The following is a 13773-nucleotide window of genomic DNA, read 5'->3' as shown; positions in this document are numbered from 1 at the left end:
AAAACCAACTAGTGAAAGAAAATAATCTGAATTGGGCTGCCTGTGTAAATGTAGCCCCAGTAATGCAGACTGTGCGTTTTCCCACTGGGCACACACTGGTTGAATCAATGTTGTTTCCATGTCATTTCAATGAAATTAGGTTGAACCAACGTGAAATAGACGTTGAATGGATGTCGGTGCCCAGTGGGTTGTTTGTATAGGGTTAGTGTTCACTCACGGCCATATCTCCATGTTACAGTGTGTGTTTACCAAAGACAGACATAAGACACACGAAAGACAGAGGTGATCGACTACCTGTGCTAATTAGCTATCTTGCATGCTCCAAACACCTGTTAAAACAGTCTACAGTAAATGTTTATTTTGCATTTGTGAAATTATTTTGATGTGATATGAAAGTATGTTTCTAGAACCATATCACAATTGAGAATCGATTTGCGTTTAGATGGAGTATTTGGCTGTTTTGACTCCCAGAGCCAGTTTAACTCTGAAAATAACATCCTACTGGGCACACACTGGTTGAATCAATGTTGTTCCCACATCATTTCAACAAATTTGAGTTGAACCAACGTGGAATAGACGATGAATTGACGTCTGTGCCCAGTGGGATATAAAGTCATTGGACCTTGTGGATGAACACAAGGCTTGCCTACATTCCTTAAGAGTACATTCTGGGGCGAAGGCAACCTAGTCTCAGAGGTAGTTAGAGTTATGGATCACAGTGGAATTTACTATGATCATGTTTGCCTTTTTTCTGCTTACACCAAATTCTTGATATACAAATACATAAACATGTAAGACGGTTTAATTGAATCCAGACACTTTTTTAAAAGTAGGTTGTTTTGATAATCGGGTAAGATTGCCTCAGGGACAGCAAACCTTTAGAATGGAAACCCACCCGACTTGGGGTCCATTATAACTACTGACACTGGGAGGGGAGGGAGCTTCAACTGAGAGAGGCAGAGAGAAGGCCCAGTTGTGTGTGTTCTGTTCTTACCACATCCTTTGCCCCCAATGGAACCCAAAGGGAAGGTTTGAGGATGAAGATAATGGGAAGGTTTGAGGATGAAGATAATGGGAAGGTTTGAGTATGAAAATAAAGGGAAGGTTTGAGGATGAAGATTAAGGGAAAGTTTGAGGATGAAGATTAAGGGAAGGTTTGAGGATGAAGATTAAGGGATGGTTTGAGGATGAAGATAAAGGGAAGGTTTGAGGATGAAAATAAAGGGAAGGTTTGAGGATGAAGATTAGGGTACATTTTTTTAACCTTTTATTTAACTTGGCAAGTCAGTTAAGAACAAATTATTATTTTCAATTATGGCCTTAGAACAGTGGGTTAACTGCCTTGTTCAGGGGCAGAACAACAGATTTTACCTTGGGAGTTCAGGGATTTGATCTTGCAAACTATTGATTACTAGTCCAATGCTCTAACCACTAGGCTACCTGCCACCCCAGCTGAAATGGGTTTTGAGGATGAAGGTAAAGGGAAGGTTTAAGGATGAAAATAAATGGTATGTCTCAGGATCATTTTTTTAACTAGGAAAGTTGTTTAAGAACTAATTCTTATTTACATTGACAGCCCACTGGGGACCAATGGGTTTTCTGCCTTGTTCAGGGGTAGAATGACAGATTTTCATCTGTGTCAGCTCGGGGAGTCAATCCAACAACTCTTTTGGTTATTGGCCCAACACTCTAACCACTGGGCTACCTGCCCCCCCAAAGATAAAGGGAAGGTTTGAGGATGAAAATAAAGTTTTCCAGAAGCACTGGCTGCAGTAGGGGGGAAAAACTAATCACATCCATCATTAGAGATGATGCGTTTCCCTGTATGAGTTATTTATTTTTGAAGTAGCCGAGTGTTCAAACAAGGAACACGAAAACAATTTAGTTCTCACTTAATCAATTACAGAGAGGTGTAGTGAGCAGTGTTGTTGAGATGATTCACTGCTACAAGCAATCAGACAGACATAATCAATTAGACCTCACTAAAATAGGAAAATAAGAGACGGAAGATAAACCTCTGACCACCCGGACCCATTTAATGACATACACAAACAAGATGACATATTGTTGTATTGAATAGAATAATAATACACTCCCTCATCCTTAGTCCACTTCAGCTCTAATTGACAGGGAATGTGATGGTATCTTTGCTCCAGTCGCTGACGTGAGCAAATGAAGACGGATAGATGTTATTTATACCTGCTGGCTGTGTGCACACTCAATTTGGCAGCTGATCATGCAAAAATTGAAATTCTTCACGCCAAAAAAATTAACTGAGGGAGAAAGAGAGAGGGGGAGAGGGGGAGAGAGAGAGAACGACAGATTAGGGTAGGGTAGTAAAAGAGGGAGAGGACATAGTTACCTGCCCATTTTCCACTTTTCTCTTTTTTGGGAGCCTCTATGTCTTGCAGGGTGACAGAATGATAAACTCTGCTTTGGCCCCACTGGCTACATCTGTCTGCTGGGAGATTTAATTGTCCTCCGGGTGGATTCCTGTTTAGTTTTCCCCTCACAGACCAGGGGCTAGCAAGGGAAGAGAGAACCCAGGCGTTAAGTTATTGTCAGTACACCTGCCAACAAAAGGCTGGTGGGGTTCTTATACCCTTGAGATGCCAGTGCACCAGCTAGTTCTTAGCCCTGACAGAGGAGGTAAACAATGTTCCACAGTGGCCTAATTCCCTATCAACACTGCTGGGAGAAAGACTATCCCTGGTCCTTATTGTCCTCATCATCCTATACACTCTTGCAATGCAACCGCATCCATAACAGAAGTCTTGCTGGAGTCAAATTCATATGGGCAGTTGTCAGCTCAGAGAATAGCCTGGAGTTCTCATCAGTTAAATTCACTATTCATCACGTTATATCATATATCTGTTCCCAAACACCAACCCACAGATGTTTTAAGGCTTCAATCCAGCTAAATGTCTAGTACCGATTAGGCCAGTTTGGATGCTCAAAATAGGGCACTCCACTACAATCTCCACAGGGTAGATACTAAAGTACCCCCCCCCACACACACACACACACACACCCACACACACACACAACAAGGTAAGGTGCAATCAGGCATGAAGTGTATAATGGGCAGGACTGAGATAGGGAGTGGAGCTTGTGAGTCCGAATTAATGAAGCAATGTACAAATGCAAAGTTCTATTGGCTGCACTGGGTTCTGTTGGCTGCATTGGGTTCTGTTGGCTGCACTATGTTCTGTTGGCTGCACTGGGTTCTGTTGGCTGCACTGGGTTCTGTTGGCTGCACTGGGTTCTGTTGGCTACACTGGGTTCTGTTGGCTGCACTGGGTTCTGTTGGCTGCACTGGGTTCTGTTGGCTGCACTGGTTTCTGTTGGCTACACTGGGTTCTGTTGGCTGCACTGGGTTCTGTTGGCTGCACTGGGTTCTGTTGGCTGCACTGGGTTCTGTTGGCTGCCCTATGTTCTATTGGTGGGCGGGGGTATTTCTGGCTTACTCTAGTTATTCATAAGATAGTGCCACCCCACTAGGCAAAAACTGGTTGCATCATCATAGTTTCCACATAATTTCAACAACAAATATTACGCTTTCCTCCCAACTGTTAACCTAAATCCAATGACGCAGTGACATTTGTTGGTTGAATTCACGTTAGTTGACATCTCAACCAAATGTAAACCTAAATTAGATGTTGAAATTACATCTGTGCCCAGAGGGACAGGCACTGCCACACAGAACCTCGATTCCATAATCCTTTAAGAACCATCTCAACCCCCACCCCCACCCACCCCCATCACTGACAACAATGTGTGCGTTTAGCAAAGCAAAACTAGCGCCGATTCCTAAATCAAGTGTCAATCCCACACACACCCACATTTTCAAGTATTCTATGCTGAAATAAGTTAGCAATTTATTACATTATAATGATTTGATGCCATTCACAGCATGATACTGGAGTGTGAAACCTTTGATGGTATATCTATCTACAGTGCATTCAGAAATTATTCAGACCTCTTACCTTTTTCCACAGCCTTATTCTAAAATGGATTACATTTAAAAAAAAATCCTCATCAATCTACACACAATACCACATAATGACAAAGTGAAAAGAGGTTTTTAGACATGTTTACAAATGTATCAAAAATAAAAACAGAAATACTTTATTTACATAAGTATTCAGACCATTTGCTATGAAACGCTATATTGAGCTCAGGTGCATCCTGTTTCCATTCATCATCCTTGCGATGTTTCTGTAACTTGTTTGATGTTCACCTGTGGTAAATTCAATTGATTGGACCTGATTTTGAAAGGCACACACCTGTCTATATAAGGTCCCACAGTTGACAGTGCACGTCAGAGCAAAAACCAAGCCACGGGGTTGAAGGAATTGTCCGTAGAACTCTGAGACAGGATTGTGTCGGGGCACAGATCTGGGGAAGGGTAAAAAAAAAATGTCTGCAGCATTGAAAGTCCCGAAGATCATGATGGCCTCCATCATTCTTAAATGGAAGAAGTTTCAACCACCAAGACTCTTCCTACAGCTGGCCGCCCGGCCAAACTGAGCAATTGGGGGAGAAGGGCCTTGGTCAGGGACGTGACCAAGAACCCGATGATCACTCTGACAGAGCTCCAGAGTTCCTCTGTGGAGATGGGAGAACCTTCCAGAAGGACAATCCTTCCAGAAGGACAAACCAAGATTGAACTCTTTGGCCCGAATGCCAAGCGTTGCGTCTGGAGGAAACCTGGCACCATCCCTACGGTGAAGCATGGTGGTGCCAGCATCATTCTGTACGGATGCTTTTCAGCGGCAGGGACTGGGAGACTAGTCAGGATCGAATGAAAGATGAACGGAGCAAATATTTTGATGAAAACCTGCTCAGGACCTCAGACTGGGGTCCTCCAACAGGACAACAACCCTCACCACACAGCCAAGACAACACAGGAGTGGCTTTGGAACAAGTCTCTGAATTTCCTTGAGTTGGTTCAGCCAGAGCCCAGACATGAACCTGATCAAACATCACTGGGGAGGCCTGAAAATAGCTGTGCAGCGATGCTCCCCATCCAACCTGACAGAGCTTGAGAGAATCTGCAGCGAAGAATGGGAGAAATTCTCCAAATACAGGTGTGCCAAGCTTGTAGAATCATACCCAAGAAGACTCAAGGCTGTAATCGCTGCCAAAGGTGCTTCAACAAAGTACTGAGTAAAGGTTTTTATTCATTTTACAAAATGTTTCTAAAAACCTGTTTTTGCTTTGTCCTTATGGGGTGTTGAGTGCAGATTTATGATTTAAAAAAATTGTAATCCAATTTAGAATAAGGCTGTAATGTAGCAAAATGTGGAAAGACTCAAGGTGTCTGAAAACTTTTCGAATGCACTGTATAATCAAATACTTTTTTTTACATTGGTGTTCTTCCATTCCATGCAAGCACATCTCTGGGGAGGAGTTCAGACAGCCCAGGGGTCTAGAAGATCTCAGATCTATTGTGGGTTGCTTATGAAGGCACCAGTTCTAGGACATAGAAGAGCTGGAGGGGACTGCATGGGAATGAGCCGACAAGACAAATCAAATCCAATGTTATTGGTCGCATACACATGTTTATCAGATGTTATTGCGAGTGTAGCGAAATGTTTGTGCTTCTAGTTCCGACAGAGTGACGAGCTCTCCAGCAGAGTCTCACAACTCGTGCTTCTACACCTGCATTGCTTGCTGTATGGGATTTTAGGCTGGGTTTCTGTACAGCACTTTGAAATATCAGCTGATGTAAGAAGGGCTTTATGAATACATTTGATTTGATTTGACAGTGCAGCAATATCTAATAAGTATTAACAATTTCACAACAGATACCTAATACACACATATCTAAGTAAAGGAATGGAATAAGAATATGTACACATACAGTGGGGCAAAAAAGTATTTAGTCAGCCACCAATTGTGCAAGTTCTCCCCCTTAAAAAGATGAGAGAGGCCTGTAATTTTCATCATAGGTACACTTGAACTATGACAGACAAAATAAGAAAAGAAATCCAGAAAATCACATTGTAGAAATTTTAATGAATTTATTTGCAAATAATGGTGGAAAATAAGTATTTGGCCAAAAACAAAAGTTTATCTCAATACTTTGTTATATACCCTTTGTTGGCAATGACAGAGGTCAAATGTTTTCTGTAAGTCTTCACAAGGTTTTCTCATTTTGTCTGTCATAGTTCAAGTGTACCTATGATGAAAATTACAGGCCTCTCTCATCTTTTTAAGTGGGAGAACTTGCACAATTGGTGGCTAACTAAATACTTTTTTGCCCCACTGTAAATATTTGGATGACCAATGTCAGTGTGGCATAGGCTAAGATGCTTTAGATAGCATAGAATACAGTATATACATATGAAATGAGTAATGCAATATATTTAAATATTGTTAAAGTGGCATTATTAAAGTGACTAGTGCTCCATTTATTTAAGTGGCCAGTGATTTCAAGTCTATGTAGGCAGCAGCCTCTCTGTGCTAGTGATGGCTGCTTTAACAGTCAGATGGCCTTGAGATAGAAGCTGTTTTTCAGTCTCTCGGCCCCAGCTTTGATGCACCTGTACTGACTTCAGCTTCTGAATGGTAGAGGGCTGAACAGGCAGTGGCTCGGGTAGTTGTTGTCCTTGAAGATTTGAAGATCATTTTGGCCTTCCTGTGACATTGGGTGCTGTAGGTATCCTGCCTCTGTGATGCGTTGTGCAGACCCCCCCCCTTGGAGAGTTGCCGTACCAGGCAGTGATACAGGATGCTCTCAATTGTGCATCTGTAAAAGTGTGTGAGGGTTTTAGGTGACAAACCAACTTTTTTCAGCCTCCTGAGGTTGAAGAGGTACTGTTGCGCCTTCTTCACCACACTGTCTGTGTGGGTGGACCATTTCAGTTTGTCCGTGATATGTACCCCGAGGAACTTGAAACTTTCCACCTTCTCCACTACTGTCCCGTCGATGTGGATAAGGGGGGAGGGGGGGTGCTCCCTTTGCTGTTTCCTAAAGTCCTCAATCGTCTTCTTTAATTTGTTGACATTCAGTGAGAGGTTAAATTCCTGACACTACACTCCAAAATGAAGTGATGGGGTAATAAACCGCTCCTCCTCCCTTAAGGTGCCTAATCAAAAACTCTCCACCCGTATAACCTATAGCACTCCCATGACTGTCTCACCTCTACCCAGCACAAAGCCATCTGGCTCCTACAGATAACCAATAACTTCTAATGTAAAAACCAGTCTCTATCACTCCTCATACTATAGTATTACTCCTGATGTATCATGTCACATGTCATTAGTATAACAATGTTCCAAGTTTAACCCAGAATCTAACAGAGGGTACTATGATGTTGACTGCTGAGCTGTAGTCAATGAGCAGCATTCTTACATAGGTAATCCTCTTGTCCAGATGGGATAGGGAAGTGTGATGGCGATTGCATTGTCTGTGGACCTATTGGGGCGGTAAGCAAATTGAAGTTAGTCTAGGGTGACAGGTAAGGTGGAGGTGGATCCTTGACTCGTCTATCAAACAACTTTGCGATAGTCATTTTGTTCAGTTAGTTCAGTTACCTTTGCATTCTTGGGTACAGGAACAATTGTGGTCATATTGAAGCATGTGGGGACAATAGCCTGGGATAAGGAGAGATTAAATATATCCGTAAACACACCAGCCAGCTGGTCTGCACATGCTCTGAAGATGCAGCTAGGGATGCCGGCAGCCTTGCGAGGGTCAACACGTTTAAATATCTTACTCACGTCGGCCACGGAGAATGAGAGCCCACGGTCCTTGGTAGCGGACCACGTCGGTGGCACTGTATTATCCTCAAAGCGGTTAAAGAAGATGTTTAGTTTGTCTTGGAGCAAGACGTCGGTGTCCGTGAAGTGGCTGGTTTCCGTTTGTGGTGCGGACAAAGGATCCGCTTCGGGGAAGTCGTATTCCTGGATGTAGTGCTGGTAAATTGACGTCGCTCTGATATCCAATAGTTCTTCATGGCTGTATGTAATAACACTTAAGATTTTCTAGGCTAACAATGTAAGAAATAATACATTAAAAAAACTAAATACGTCTCTGATAGTGTGCTTACATCTTCAGATTCTGTATCACCAGCATCAACATCCTCACAGACAACACCTAGGCTTGTATCCACAAAGCCTCTCAGAGTAGGATTGCTGATCTATTATCTGTCCATATTCTCTTATTCATTATGTTTTAAGACTAAACTGATTCTAGATCAGAACTCCTACTCTGTTATGCCTTGTGGATACTTGCCCTGGACTGGCAAAGTCAAACACAAGGATAACGAAGAATTACCATGGCTCCTTTAGGGCAAACTTTAAAAATTCACTGTGATTTTGAGGAAAGTTGGCAGTGTATGATGCAGGCGTGCAACTTTCAGGGGAAAAGAGAAGCCAATTTTACCCCCTCAATAATATACCATGATGAATTTGAGGGATTAGAAATTATTTTCCAACCGTAGCTACTGGCTTCATGTGGCTTTAAACGACACATGTCTATTAAATTCCTCATTTTATGATTTGATCCACCCGCCGCCAATTATAATTTTGGTTTGGCCCGGTCCTCAGAGGCCGTGGTTTGTGAAGGGAAAAAAAGTTGTGCAAGGCTTGTAAGGAGAACGAAGCAATAGCTTCTGTCTTTCTCTCCTCTCTCTTCATAATAAACACTTCATTCTGTGAGCTAACTTGTAACATATAAAGAAGTAGTCACATTTAACATGGTCAATTCATCAACGAATAAGAATTCTATAGAAATGAATGTTTTTCAAAGTGAGGATATGCGTATCTTGGTAACACTTTACTTGACACCCTGTTATGACACAGTCATAACCATGTCATAATAGGTCATAACATCTGACATTCTTGTCATAACCTGTCATAATATGGTCAAAACACTGTCATAACACTGTCATGACCCTTATGTTTACACCTGTTGTGACATATATTGTTATTTTATAGCTGGTTATGACACCTACATAACAGTGTCAAAACCCACAAGATGTTTCCTTTCGTTTGAAAGTTTGTTTCTTAAATCTTGTTGTTGTTGTAATGAATTATTTACACGTTTTTTTCATCATATTTTAAATAACTTATAGAAAATATACTTTATGACACTGTGAAGAAGCATTATGACCATCATAACCATCACGTACATACATGACCCTTATGTCAGTCATCAGACAAGAAGAGGGTGTCTTGTCCTGCTCCTGAAATCTTCTCCTGCATTCATCCCAGTCATCAGTAACAGAACATTGGGGTAGGTGCATGACTGATATCAATGTGTGCGCAATTACAATGAAAATGTTATATGGTCAATGAACAGAAAATGTTTTATAACAAACATACTGTTGACACGGAGGCTACGGTGTAATGGAATGTTTTGCCTTGTGTGGGGTAGGTTTAGGGGTTTTGACACCCTTATGTAGGTGTCATAACCAGCCATAAAATAACATAATATATGTCACAACCGGTCTAAATATATGTCATGACAGTGTTATGACCATATTATGACAGGTTATGTCAGCTGTTATGACCATATTATGACAGGTTATGTCAGCTGTTATGCCATATTATGACATGGTTATGACCGTGGTATGTCAAGTAAAGTGTTACCTTCATCTCGCGTGTGAGTGGTATCTATGGTAACGGTTATACTGGGCTCAATTTTGTGAGTTCAAAGACAACTTTGGTAGTATATAAACTTTGTACCAACTGATTTCTAGCAGGCCAAGGAATTAGAGAAAGGCTGTTTCTCTGAATCTCAGGCAGTAGGCTCAAGCAAGCCTGTTGCTCTCCCCAGTCAGAGGCAGCATGCCTCTCTCAACTGACCAGCAGCAGCAACCTATTATCCTAATTTACATTTACAACAACAAAAACCACAGAACGCTTCTCCTTCCTGAGCGGTATGACGGCTGCATGGTCCCATGGTGTTTATACTTGCGTACTATTGTTTGTACAGATGAACGTGGTACCTTCAGAATTTATTTTGATTTTCCAATGATGTCAAGCAAGGAGGCACTGAGTTCAAAGGTAGGCCTTGAAATACAAATGATGTCAAATAGCCTATCAGAAGCTTCTAAAGCCATGACATAATTTTCTGGAATTTTCCAAGCTGTTTAAAGGCAGTCGACTTAGTGTATGTAAACTTCTGACCCACTGGAATTGTGATACAGTGAATGATAAGTGAAATAATCTGTCTGTAAACAATTGTTGGAACAATGACTTGTCATGCACAAAGTAGATGTTCTAACTAACTTGCCAAATCTATAGTTTGTTAACTTGCCAAACTTGCCAAATCTATAGTTTGACTCCAACCTAAATGTATGTAAACTTCGACTTCAACTGTAGTTGAAATGTCACTGATAGTTTTTAGAGCAACTACAGATGGAATATCCAACTGGAGTTCAGTCTCAAAGACACCTAAAGAATTGTAGTCTCTGGTCACAGTCTTAACAAAACTGAGTTAGTGGTGTATGTTACGCGGAGCGAACACAGGGGAACCCACGAGCGGACTCAGATGCAGAAGCAGGGATGAATGAACCAAAATGTTTACTGTACACACAGAGATATGGAGTGCAGAACCGGGGTAGCTCAGATGAGTTGCAGAAAAACCCGAAGTGTAGAGTGAGGTTGGAGTTGACTGAGTTGAACAGGGTAAACAGGTCCTGAGGGGAATCCAAGGTGGTGGTGGTGAGTGAAGTCCAGAGCAAGGTGGCTGGTGGTGAGACGTGGTACAGGAGACAGGAGCCAGGGAGCAGTACTGCAACGAGAGGACAAACCGATGTAAGGCAGGGAAACAAGCACAGCAGGGTAACAGGATCTAGAGAACTAACAAAAGCCTAGGATAACAACTGACTGAGCAGATATTACGATCTGGCAGAGTGGAGGTGGAAGGAATGACTATATGTAGAGGTCTTGATTTATGGGACGATTTGCAGCTGGTAGGGATCGGCTCTGACTCCAGCACACCTGTCTCCAATCACACACAGAGAGAGAGAGAGAGAGAGAGAGAATATACAGGTTAGGACAACACCGGATGGACACCGGAGGGCAGATGTGACAGTGTAAAATAGCCTGACTTAGTAAAAATACTTTAAAGGTCCAATGCAACTGTTTTTTACCTCAATATCAAATTATTTCTGGTTGGCTGAGAGGTTTGGTACTCTTTTTATTGGCAGAGAGGTTTGGAACTGTTATTATTGGTCTATTAACTAATGTACTGCCTGTTGATGTCACCAGGCAGGCCAAAACGGCATCCCACCAAAACAGGCTGAAATTGAGCTGGTCTTTTCAAACAGCTCCTACACTAAAAGGGCATTATCATCGTTTCACAATATTAATCCAACCTCATAGTGTGTAACTAAATATAAATACTGCTCTGGGCCTTTCAAGTACTACTTAACCACTAAAGTCGATTGATGCACTTGTGCGTCAATCTCTGTTACATAACAACAACAAAAAAATCACAAAAAAAATCCATTAGTTTAAGCTACAGATATATGTCTATATGAATTGGATGCGTCTCAATCCAGCACCAGGGTCGCACCTCCGCCAAGGGTCGCACCTCCGCCAGGGTCGCACCTCCGCCAGGGTCGCACCTCCGCCAGGGTCGCACCTCCGCCAGGGTCGCACCTCCGCCAGGGTCGCACCTCCGCCAGGGTCGAACCTCCGCCAGGGTCGCACCTCCGCCAGGGTCGCACCTCCGCCAGGGTCGCACCTCCGCCAGGGGCGCACCTCCGTCAGGGTCGCACCTCCGCCAGGGTCGCACCTGCGCCAGGGTCGCACCTCCGCCAGGGTCGCACCTCCGCCAGGGTCGCACCTCCGTCAGGGTCGAACCTCCGCCAGGGTCGCACCTCCGTCAGGGTCGCACCTCCGCCAGGGTCGCACCTCCGCCAGGGTCGCACCTCCGCCAGGGTCGCACCTCCGCCAGGGTCGAACCTCCGCCAGGTTCGAACCTCCGCCAGGGTCGCACCTCCGCCAGGGTCGCACCTCCGCCAGGGTCGCACCTCCGCCAGGGTCGCACCTCCGCCAGGGTCGCACCTCTGCATCTGCGGTGAAAGGTGGCAGAGCTAGAACGGTCTTTGTCAGAACATAAGACATCTCCAAATTCGATCTTCTCACAAAAACGGTTTGATGGTTACAACCCCCACAAGTGTCGGGCCTCGTCTGAAGGTGACCTGTACAGTTATAATGGATGTATGAAGGTAGTTTTGTGCCCACCGGGGAAAAAAGGGGTTAAATATGTGTACATTTGTTTTTATATATCTCTGGATTTAGGACAGAAACTTCAAAAATATGATACATTTTTTTACTTTCCATTTTGCCATTTATGAATTTGTTTTTCAATGTGTTTCAATAGGATTAGTATTCAAGGCCAAAATCAATATTTTATCAAATAACGTCTAAGACTCTAAGGAATTTAATATTTTTTGGGGTGTCTGTACTTTTCTTTATTATTTTACTTTTACTCCAATACATTCCTAAAGAAAATATGTACTTTTTTCTCCATACATTTTCCCTGACACCCAAAAGTACTTAGCAGGACAGGAAAAAATGGCCCATTTCACACACTTATCAAAATAACATGTGATCTTCCCTTCTGATCTGGTGGACCCACTTAAAGTGGTACTCCAGTCTCCTTTACACCTCATTTAACACCTGATTTACTTAACAAAACGGACATCTCAATAGGTGGTCCAGGTATGTTATGGCATAGCACAGTGGGGAAGGGGCCATTACTCTTTTGTTCTCTGTTGCTCCTCAAGCAAGAGGGGGGAACGATGACATCACAAATTCCCATCAAACCAACTCCTTGAAGTGTGCAGTTGTGTCTAAAAAAAGAATATGTACTTTACTCTGTTTATACTTGGGATGTCGCTTTCCAACATTAAAAGTAAAAACAACGCTGGAGGGTGTCTTCAACACAAAGGCGTTGTTTGTAATTGATGCCTTAGTGTTAAAGTGTGCCCATGGCTATCCCATCAATAAATAAATAAACAAGGAAATCATGCTTTCTGATGTACTTACTGATTTATAGCATTTAGTTTGGATACTTAAGTATATTTTAACATTTAATATGAATTTTGATACTTAAGTATATTTAAAACCAGATACTTTGAGACTTCAACACAGTAGTATTTCACTTGGTGAATGACTTTTACTTGAGTCTACTAAGGTATCTTTACTTTTACTCAAGTATGACAATTTGGCACTTATTCTACCACTGCCGAGTTGCTGATTTGGTTCTTTGTGCTGAGATTAGACAACTTGTTTCCAGACATGGCCTGAAATAGATGTAATGAAATACTGCCCCCTGGTTTTACTAAACAGAAGTGCCCTTTTTTGTATCTCGAGCAGGCACAATATTCTTGCAGTTCCTTCTCCATCCAGCAGGTGGAAGCATATGATAAGACTAGTGTGAATTCACACAGAGGGAACCGTTGTTTCAGATGTAGCTAGTGTTAGCACGAAAATATGTTGAGAATTAGTCCCTCGAGTAGCGACAGACCAGACAATCATAAAGCCACTCAAAAGGGTCAAGCATAACTGTGCACATACATAGTAACACTAACACATACATATTAACACACATTAACACATATTAATACAAAACACATACATATTAACACTAACACAGACATATTAACACTAACAAATACATACTATTTAACACTAACACTAGACAGAAACCTGAGCACAACATACAGAGATATACACTCTGTGGCATAGAAACACAAGTGGGTGTTGCGGTTGCATCTCCCAGTGCATGCTGAGCACAGAATTAGT

Source organism: Oncorhynchus masou, chromosome 18, assembly GCF_036934945.1.
Source record: "Oncorhynchus masou masou isolate Uvic2021 chromosome 18, UVic_Omas_1.1, whole genome shotgun sequence".
NCBI lineage: Eukaryota > Metazoa > Chordata > Actinopteri > Salmoniformes > Salmonidae > Oncorhynchus > Oncorhynchus masou.
The sequence above is the reverse complement of the archived record's forward strand: the minus strand, read 5'-3'. Positions refer to the sequence as shown.